Consider the following 8,946-nt stretch of genomic DNA (forward strand, 5'->3'; position numbering starts at 1 on the left):
AGTGCTTAATTCAACCATCTCTGCACATGTATAGAACATATTGGCAGCCATATATATATACAGTATATACTGCATACACCACATTGTGCCAAATAAGAAAAACGTATAGCACTGCATTCCGAACACGAGAACTTTTTTCTACTTGAACACTACTGATAAAGTCAGCGCAAAGAGTTATTTTTGTACCCTTCTGTTAAGAAAAAAATGGAAGATCCTCAACTGTGCTAATGAAGCAGCCAGTCTCACCTTGCCCAGTATGTTTACCAGCAGTCAGTCATTGTTCAGATACGGTAAAGGCGTCTGGGTACAGGTCTGATTTGTGTTCTACACTTCTATCCTTTGCGTATTAACTCGAAGTATCTCAACACCCCCAGTCACCGGTATAAATGACAGATTAACGTTGGAGACATGCTTTGATCCTGTCTCCCTTACAAAAAACAACACTGAATTTAGCCAACAACACACTGAAACTTGTGGTTTCACGGTTTCTAGGCAAGGCTTTTGTTTTCACCCCTCTGTCAACAGTGTGTAGTAATAAGATCATGTCAGGGCCTGATGCCATGGTGTCATTACAGTGATGATTATATGAGAGCACTTCTCAGATTTACTGTGAACAGCCTTTTAAAAGGTAGGTATTTAGTCACTCAACTCCAAGACACTACAGGAGACAAGGTATTAGTTTAATAGTGTCAGGGTCCCTGTCCTGTCAGGCATTTCCCTCTTCCTTTTGTGTTGGTTTGTCTTCCTCTGTCTGTTTTTCCCTGCATGTGTCTTTCCCCTCTGTTTGTTTGTCTGGTAGGCGTGGTTCCACCCAGCTGTGGCTAATCACCAATCAACGCCTGCAGCATAAGACCGTTGTTCTCCTTGGCAACTTCTCATCGGTTGGCTCCCGTTCTCTATATGAATGCATTTTCGCTCCCTGTTGATTTGTTTATTAATTATTGTTCTTTGTTCCTTTTTGTTATAGTTTCCCTGGACCGCGTTCCTGCCTCCCCTCGACCGTCTCGCCGCGTTTTGTTTTGTACCTGTTCCCCTGTTTTTGGATTCCCTTTTTTTCTTTCGTTTATTAAATATTTTTTAAAACCGTTCCCTGTTTCCTTGTCTGCATTTGGGTCTGGTTCCACTGAGTTATTCCCTGAACCGTTCATGACAAGTAGTTCTCTATACTGTATTACAATGTTTCATCTTCATTTATATTGATATTGAGTTTGCCAACTTTTTTGCCACATCTTTTAAAATTTCTCTCACGTCATATAGTCAGTTAAAGATGTCCTTATTTAGTTAAGTTAATTAAGGACATTGTTTTTAAGGTGACCAAATAAATCTGTCTATGAACGCTATATTAACCCTCTTAAAGTGGTGTTTACATGATCCTGTATAAAACCATCTCAGATAAAATCCATGATAACTACTGTAGATCATTCTTTCTTTCTGCAGCAGAAAGCTGAGGCTTCTGTCTTTCCCATCCTCACACTGTACGCTGACGACACCATCACATTACATAGTGCAAACTTCAGTTTCATGTGAGAGATGAAATACCTTAACGCTGTATCTCAAAAAAAAAAAATCAAATAACTTATAGATAGTTAGATTAATAATTATGGTTTGAGGACTTACATGACGTTTTAGCTTAGGTTATACAAAATTTATGGATATGAAGAATTTGAAGCTACTCCAGGAAGTGACATCACAATACGGAAAAATACCAATATAGGCTCAGTCGTGTCTTCTTAGTGCCCAGAAGCCTGTACTAGGCACATTCATTAAAGACAGGAACATCTGTCATGCTTATGTGTTCATCACAATTTAATAATGTTAGATATGCAATATAAAAATGACATTACCACTTCCTTACAAGAACTCACAAGCTGCATATTTTGTCTTCATGTAACCATGTTTACTTTTTGTATAAAAATAAAATCCCACACGTGGCATCAGGGGATTTCCCACCCAGCCATGAAACAAATTGCATGTGGTCTCCTGCGGTCATTGTTCAAATTTCAACATCAAATGCAATCCTGTGTTTTTACAGCTCATCAAAGCCTGCAGATGGTGCTGCTTTGCCATGATTTTCTAGTACAAACACAGGATAGTACATGCTTGGCACTGGAAATGCCACCATGGACTGTGAAGTTATGAAAAACTAACACAGAGGGGAAAAAGAGAGAATGCCTCGATATCATCTGCCTGTTTGATTCTGTGTAATGTAACAGTGCTGCAGATCTGCAGATACTTTTCATTCTGCTACTGCACTGCTGCTGGAGCCATACCTGTCAATCACTGCTAATGATATGCTCAACACATTCAAACATTTCAGCTCATTCGTTGTCTTAACAACACAGATTCTGTATTTTTCCAGGGACACTATCAATAAATAATTCCTCTATAGCTATTACTAAGGTACCATAAAAAACATGCTGTTTTTAATTATCAATCTAATTTGAGAAGTACATGTATTATCATAATTTATATTCCTGAATTGTCACATGTTGGCAGTAATTCTTGAAGCATATGACAAATATTTAACTGATCCAATCATTTTTTTGATAATATGAATTGAGAAAAAGCAGTGACATTGCCCTTTGTTTGGTTTTCACAAATAGACTAAAGGTTTCACAAGTCTGCAATTGTGTTTTAAAAGCCTCTACGGTCTCCATCAGTAGCAAATAAGTATGAAAGAATTCAAAAGCTGTGAAACCGTCTCTTAGAAAAGGGGTGTCCAACTCATTTTTTGTGAGATGTGGGTTGATTGTGGCATCATCTTCATGAGTCTTTTGAGAACGGAGGACGATGTCCACGTGGCCTCTCTTCTCCACAATGGACGGCACCAAACACGCTGCTCAATACATCAGGTCTTCCTTAAGTGGTCCTTCAGTTTTCACTGTGCTGATACCTCTCCTGTTAAAGAAAAACACTTTAATTGAGGCCTGTGATGGCAGTGTATCAGGAACATACCGGCTTGTCTGACCAGCTGTATGGGGGTTTGCTTCAGTGCATGATGATCGTGTGTATGGACTTACATATTTAACATTCAAACCTTGAAACAGGCCCATTTCCTCTTAGACCTATGGCTGAGTCAGTGCATGTCTACAATATGTGCAAAATTATTTCATTTTCATTTTAAACTTCACATCATCATTTTAATAGTGAGTCCCCTATAGGCTTCCATAGGACGGCAGCTGAAGTCTTTCGAAATAAAATGTCAAATGTTGTTTTCATTTACATTTTCAAATTGTTAGAAAATTGCCTTTTTATATTCATATTGACTTAAATATATCTTGCATAAATGGAAAAGTAGGCTTCATAGTTTATGTTGCATTTTAATCTTCATATGTGTATTCACATGTTTAATATTGTCCTCTGTAAAGAAACACTGTTTTTATTCATTTCAGACTGTGTGACAGCTGTGACAGGCAGCTGTGACAGGCAGCAGCGACGTCTCTCTGCCGTGCTGCACTGGGATTATCTATGTATTGATTCATTTTTTACGTGGTACACAAAATACTAATAATAAATACACATCTCAAACTACTGATAAAATAAATGAAAACATTACAACTTTGATCATTTTCAAATGATCCTTTCATCTACTTACAAATAGAAATATATTTGACATCTGACTTTGTGCGCACGTGTACACAAACACCAAGCCTGTATAACTTAGTTTGCACAAGAATATTCTGCATTCCGCTGATGAATCACCTGTCTTGTAGCAGATGTTGAATTATTGTTGGAAAGTCCTTATCTACCGTTTTCCTTTCTGGTTTGGTATGTGCCATAAAAAACTTGTCACTCCTTATGTAATGCTTAGAGTGGGGATATGGGAGGCTAATAATTCAAAGTTCCTCATATATGAGTAGCTATCGGAGAAACAGTCACTTATTTCCTCATTTATAATATTCTGGCTCTAAAGAATATATATGCAGTAGCGTTATAGATGATATTAAATTGTTATATTTGACTTATGACTTAAGGAAATGTCACTGAAGAAATAACGCATCATTGATCTCTCATTATATACTCTCCTAAATATGTGAGGACATTAAGATATTTGTTATGCAGTGAGTAGAGCAATCAGATTATTTCTTATACAAACCACTACTTGACCTGTCACTGGTGTCTCGCTGTAACATTAAAGCACATGTCGGAGGCATTTACAACACTGCTATCGATATCACTGAGTATGCAAGTCAAACCGATACCAGGGAGATAAGGCCAGAAACAAAATCTACTACATTGTTGTTTATTTATGTTCTTTATGACTGACAAACTAAATAATAAAAGGAAGTAATAATTCATTCATTCTATTTGTTTTATAAGAGTTTAACCTGAACCAGACCATACAACAATGATAGCTTATGATCACATCCATACAGGGTTACTGGAACACAGCTTTTAAAAATGATTACCGGTATATACAGTATTTTTTTAATAAACTGTTATCAGATCAGTACTTGGTATCGACCAATACATAAGTTCAGGAGTCGGAATCGGTATCGAAAGGATGTGTTACCTCCAATATACCTTGAATAAGTAGATTTGACCAAATATTCTAATAATCATTCCCATAATGATAATAACAGGACAAGGTTATTATGTTTTATTGTCCGCATACAGGTTCCAGTTCTGCCCTTGGATAGCTGATTCTGACCAGGTTATATTTCGTTATGATATTTTTATTCTTATAGAGACTGGAGCTCCACTGATCCAAACATCTGGCCTCCTCAAACCTTCTTCCATCCCACTCATATGCCTATTCTTACAATTATGTTTTTTATTTGTCACTATTATCACCAAGTCAGTTATTTTTAATTGTCACCTCCGACTTTTACATTTAGCTTGTTAGCATGCTAACATTTGCTAATTGGCACTACACACAAAGTACAGCTGAGCATCACTGGAATGTCATTTTGCAGGTATTTGTTCATAAACAATCCATCAAACAATTGTTGAGGTATTTCAGTCTTGGCCAAAATGGTGGGCAGTTGCATGGAGATCGAAAAGTGGCTGATAGTAAGACACTATGGTACAGCGGCATAAGCCGATCCCTGGAGTGGTCAGCTGGACAGTACAGTGGCATCACATTATTGATGCGCAGACTGGCATGCACTTTTGTTCCACTGGCACATACCGTGTGTGACGCCTGGATTGACCACTGTCAGTGACATACAGTAAAGTAATATCATATATCATACATCATGAAATGACTAGCCTCGTGAGACCATCCTGATCTCTGAGCTCCATTGTATTTTACTCTCAGATCAGTCTGGTAACGTGCGGCGGAGAAAATGTGGAGAAGTTTGACCAGCGATCGAACCAATTAGTGTTGGTTCTGAGGCGGAATGTAAGTGAGGAAACGAGAAGAGACTGTTCAGTGTAAACTATCAGCCCCGGATTGGAGTTGAGGATGCCATCATCTACCTGCTTAACCGTGCCTACACCCACCTGGACAAGCCGAGGAGCACTGTGAGGGTCACTTTCTTTGACTTCTCCAGCGCATTCAACACCATCAGGCCTGCTCTACTGGGTGACAAGATGACGGCGATGCTGGTGGATCCCCCCCTTGTTTCCTGGATTGTGGACTACCTCACTGGTCGACCACAGTACGTGCGCCTGCGTCACTGTGTGTCAGATACAGTGGTTAGCAGCACTGGCGCACCACAAGGGACTGTTCTCTCTCCTTTCCTCTTCACCCTTTACACCACGGACTTCAGCTACCAGACAGAGTCTTGCCATCTTCAGAAGTTTTCTGATGACTCTGCTGTAGTGGGATGTATCAGTAAGGGTGAGGAGGCTGAATACAGGGCTGTGGTTGACAACTTTGTCACATGGTGTGAGCTGAACCACCTGCAGCTCAACACAGCAAAAACCAAAGAGCTGGTGGTGGATCTGAGGAGCACAAAGACACCAGTGACCCCAGTTTCCATCCGGGGGCATAACGTGGACATTGTAGAACACTACAAATATCTGGGGGTGTTCATTGACAATAAACTGGACTGGACTAAGAACACTGAAGTCCTTTACAAGAAGGGACAGAGCCGCCTCTATTTTCTGAGGAGGCTCCGCTCCTTCAACATCTGTCGGACCATGCTGAGGATGTTTTATGAGTCTGTGGTGGCTAGTGCTTTTATGTTTGCTGTAGTGTGCTGGGGCAGCAGACTGAAGGTTGCAGATACCAACAGACTCAATAAACTGATCAGAAAGGCCAGTGACATTGTGGGGGTGGAGCTGGACACCTTGGCTGCAGTGTCAGACAGGAGGATGCTGTCGAAGGTGCGGGTGATACTGCAGCATGGCTCTCACCCTCTCCACAACACTCTGGCTGAACTGAGGAGCACCTTCAGCCAGAGACTGATTGCTCCTAAATGCACCACTGAGCGCCACAGGAGGTCATTCTTACCTGTGGCCATTAAACTGTACAACTCATCTCTTTAATTATCGGACTCTTGACTACTTAAAACAAAACAAAACAAAATATAAATATCTGTTCTCATTTCATTTCATTTGCCATAACAACCTAATTGTACAGTGTATATATCTCAGATTGTATTTTCACACCCACTTCAGATTGTTTACTTGATTGTTTATTATTTATTTGTACTGTATTTTATTGGCTATTTATTAGCTACTTAGATTTATTTTAATTGTATTTTATTTGAGTCTTTACTTTATTTTATTTCTACTTTATTCATCTTTATGGCTTGTTTCTACTGTGCACGGAGCATGGGAACGAAAGAATTTCCCCCCGGGGATCAATAAAGTATTCTGATTCTGATTCTGATTCTGATAAACAACATGGCTGCTTTAATAAACTCTGGGTTCACTAACTACGTTGTTGGGGCTTTGTTTTGTGTGTAGGGACTCTTCTCATGCTACTGCAGAGGTTTGGTGTTATTTTGAGCAGTATTAGTGGTTAAAAAAGACGTTTTAACGTATTGACCTTGCTGCCCCGAGCTAATCAGTGTTAGCCCGGCTGGCTGTTAGCGACTCTCCGAGATTTCTCCGTTAATAGTTTGTATATGAAAAAAATTGTCTAAATGAATTAATTGATGAGTGTTTTTGCTGAAAAAAACAACCCTGGGATGATTTTACACCAGAATTTCACTTTAAGATGATTAATAACTGATATTCTATATGTATGTATTCCACTATGCAGTGTTATATGATGTAATGGGAGAGCCCGTTCTACTATTAAACATGGCAAAAATAACAACTTAAACCCGGTTAATGTTAGTTTGCCCTTAAGTTGTTGGCTTTAAATTTCTGTTATTGATTAGTCAGACTGGCTACAGTTATAACATAAGTTGTACATCGGCAATGACGTAGCTATGAAATTACTGCCATATCAAAGCATCACAAATCATTGCTTTTATTTGCTCAGCTAGCTCTGATTTCTGTATGGATAAGTCAGACTGGCTATTCATTTTGTGTGCATGGGCAAAGATATATAATATAACTTTATTGCATGTTACTGACAATGGCCATTTTAAGAGGCACAGCAGGTTGAACACAAGAGGCATGTCACTCAGGGCATCAGTACATGCTGCTGTAATGAGTGGCATACCACTCCAGGGATCGGCAAATGCCGTTGTCCCATATTGGCTTACCATGTGCCACTTTTCAATCTCGGCGTCACTCATGGTGGACCAACATACTGACCGACATTGACATCCATACAGCCACAGGCCAGGACAAAAAACAAAATGATTATGGCCCTGCACTGGGTGGTACTGCAGAAGCAGCAGTTTATAGTAATAGTTGAGGCACAGTCATTTAGCATCAGTAGTACTTGTAGTAGTGGTCATAATATATTATTATCCTGGGTCTCAATGAGGCATTTTAGTCTCTTCCAAATAACTCAGTTCTGTTAAGAGGCTTTTCCAAGGAAAACTGCTGAGAGAAATACTTTGTACTTGCGTTTCAAATCCCAAACTGTAGATTAGCAATGATTAGCTGCTCTGAGGCCTGACATTTGTAAGTGGGCTGCCAGCAGCCTCGTACTAACATGTCATTTTCATGGGCAAAGGCTTTATGTGGGCAGAACCATTAAAGCGTGGCATTAAAGTGTCCTGAGGGATCAGCTTTGCTCCAGTGATTTCTCATTCACATTCACATGTCCCGGGCTGGAACCAAGCTACAGGGACACTGGTTGGTTCGCTACGCCTGATGTCTTCCACTTCCAACTGCCTGGCATTGAGGCACTTACTCAGGCTTCACTGGTAAATTACACAGGGGCATGTCGCCTCTTATCATCTACCCAGAATCAGGTCTGCACACTGAAAGCTGCTCCAGAGGATGAGGACTTTAGTGAGACATACTCTGATTATAACAACTTGAAATGTCTATGTGTTTGTGGGGCGTTACTAAGCATGTGTGTGGCAGTTTATTTGAACCCTTGAACCTTTCCTTCTCTTTCTTTAGTTCATTGAAATGCTTGCATTTAATGCCTGAATAATTTAAATTATATGGTGCTTCAACTCGATAACACAGAAATAGTACTTTGTGTTCTTTTTACTTCATATGAACGCCAACATTTATAAATTACAGAGACCAGCATAGCCAAGCCCATAACTGTATGTTTATCTTATTACGTTGTTATTATACCTTATAGAGGAATGGACACCAACCTTTTAACAAATTATATTTTCTGTGCCTACCAGTTCTATACAGTAGGTGTGTCTAACCCCTCTCTGACCTATTTGTCATATTCTCAAACCCTCCCCTTAAACCTCCTTTTCTGCTTCCTCTCCTCCCTCTCTCTCTTGGGGCGGCAGTAGCTCAGTCCATAGGTGACTTGGCTGGGAACCGTAGGGTCGCTGGTTCAAGTCCTTGTGTGGACCATGTATGGAGTGTGGACTGGTGGCTGGAGAGGTGCCAGTTCATCTCCTGGGCACTGCTGAGGTGCTGTTGAGCAAGGCACCGAACCCCCAACTGCTCGGGGCGCTG

This window comes from Echiichthys vipera (assembly GCF_963691815.1).
Source record: "Echiichthys vipera genome assembly, chromosome: 13".
Lineage (NCBI taxonomy): Eukaryota > Metazoa > Chordata > Actinopteri > Perciformes > Trachinidae > Echiichthys > Echiichthys vipera.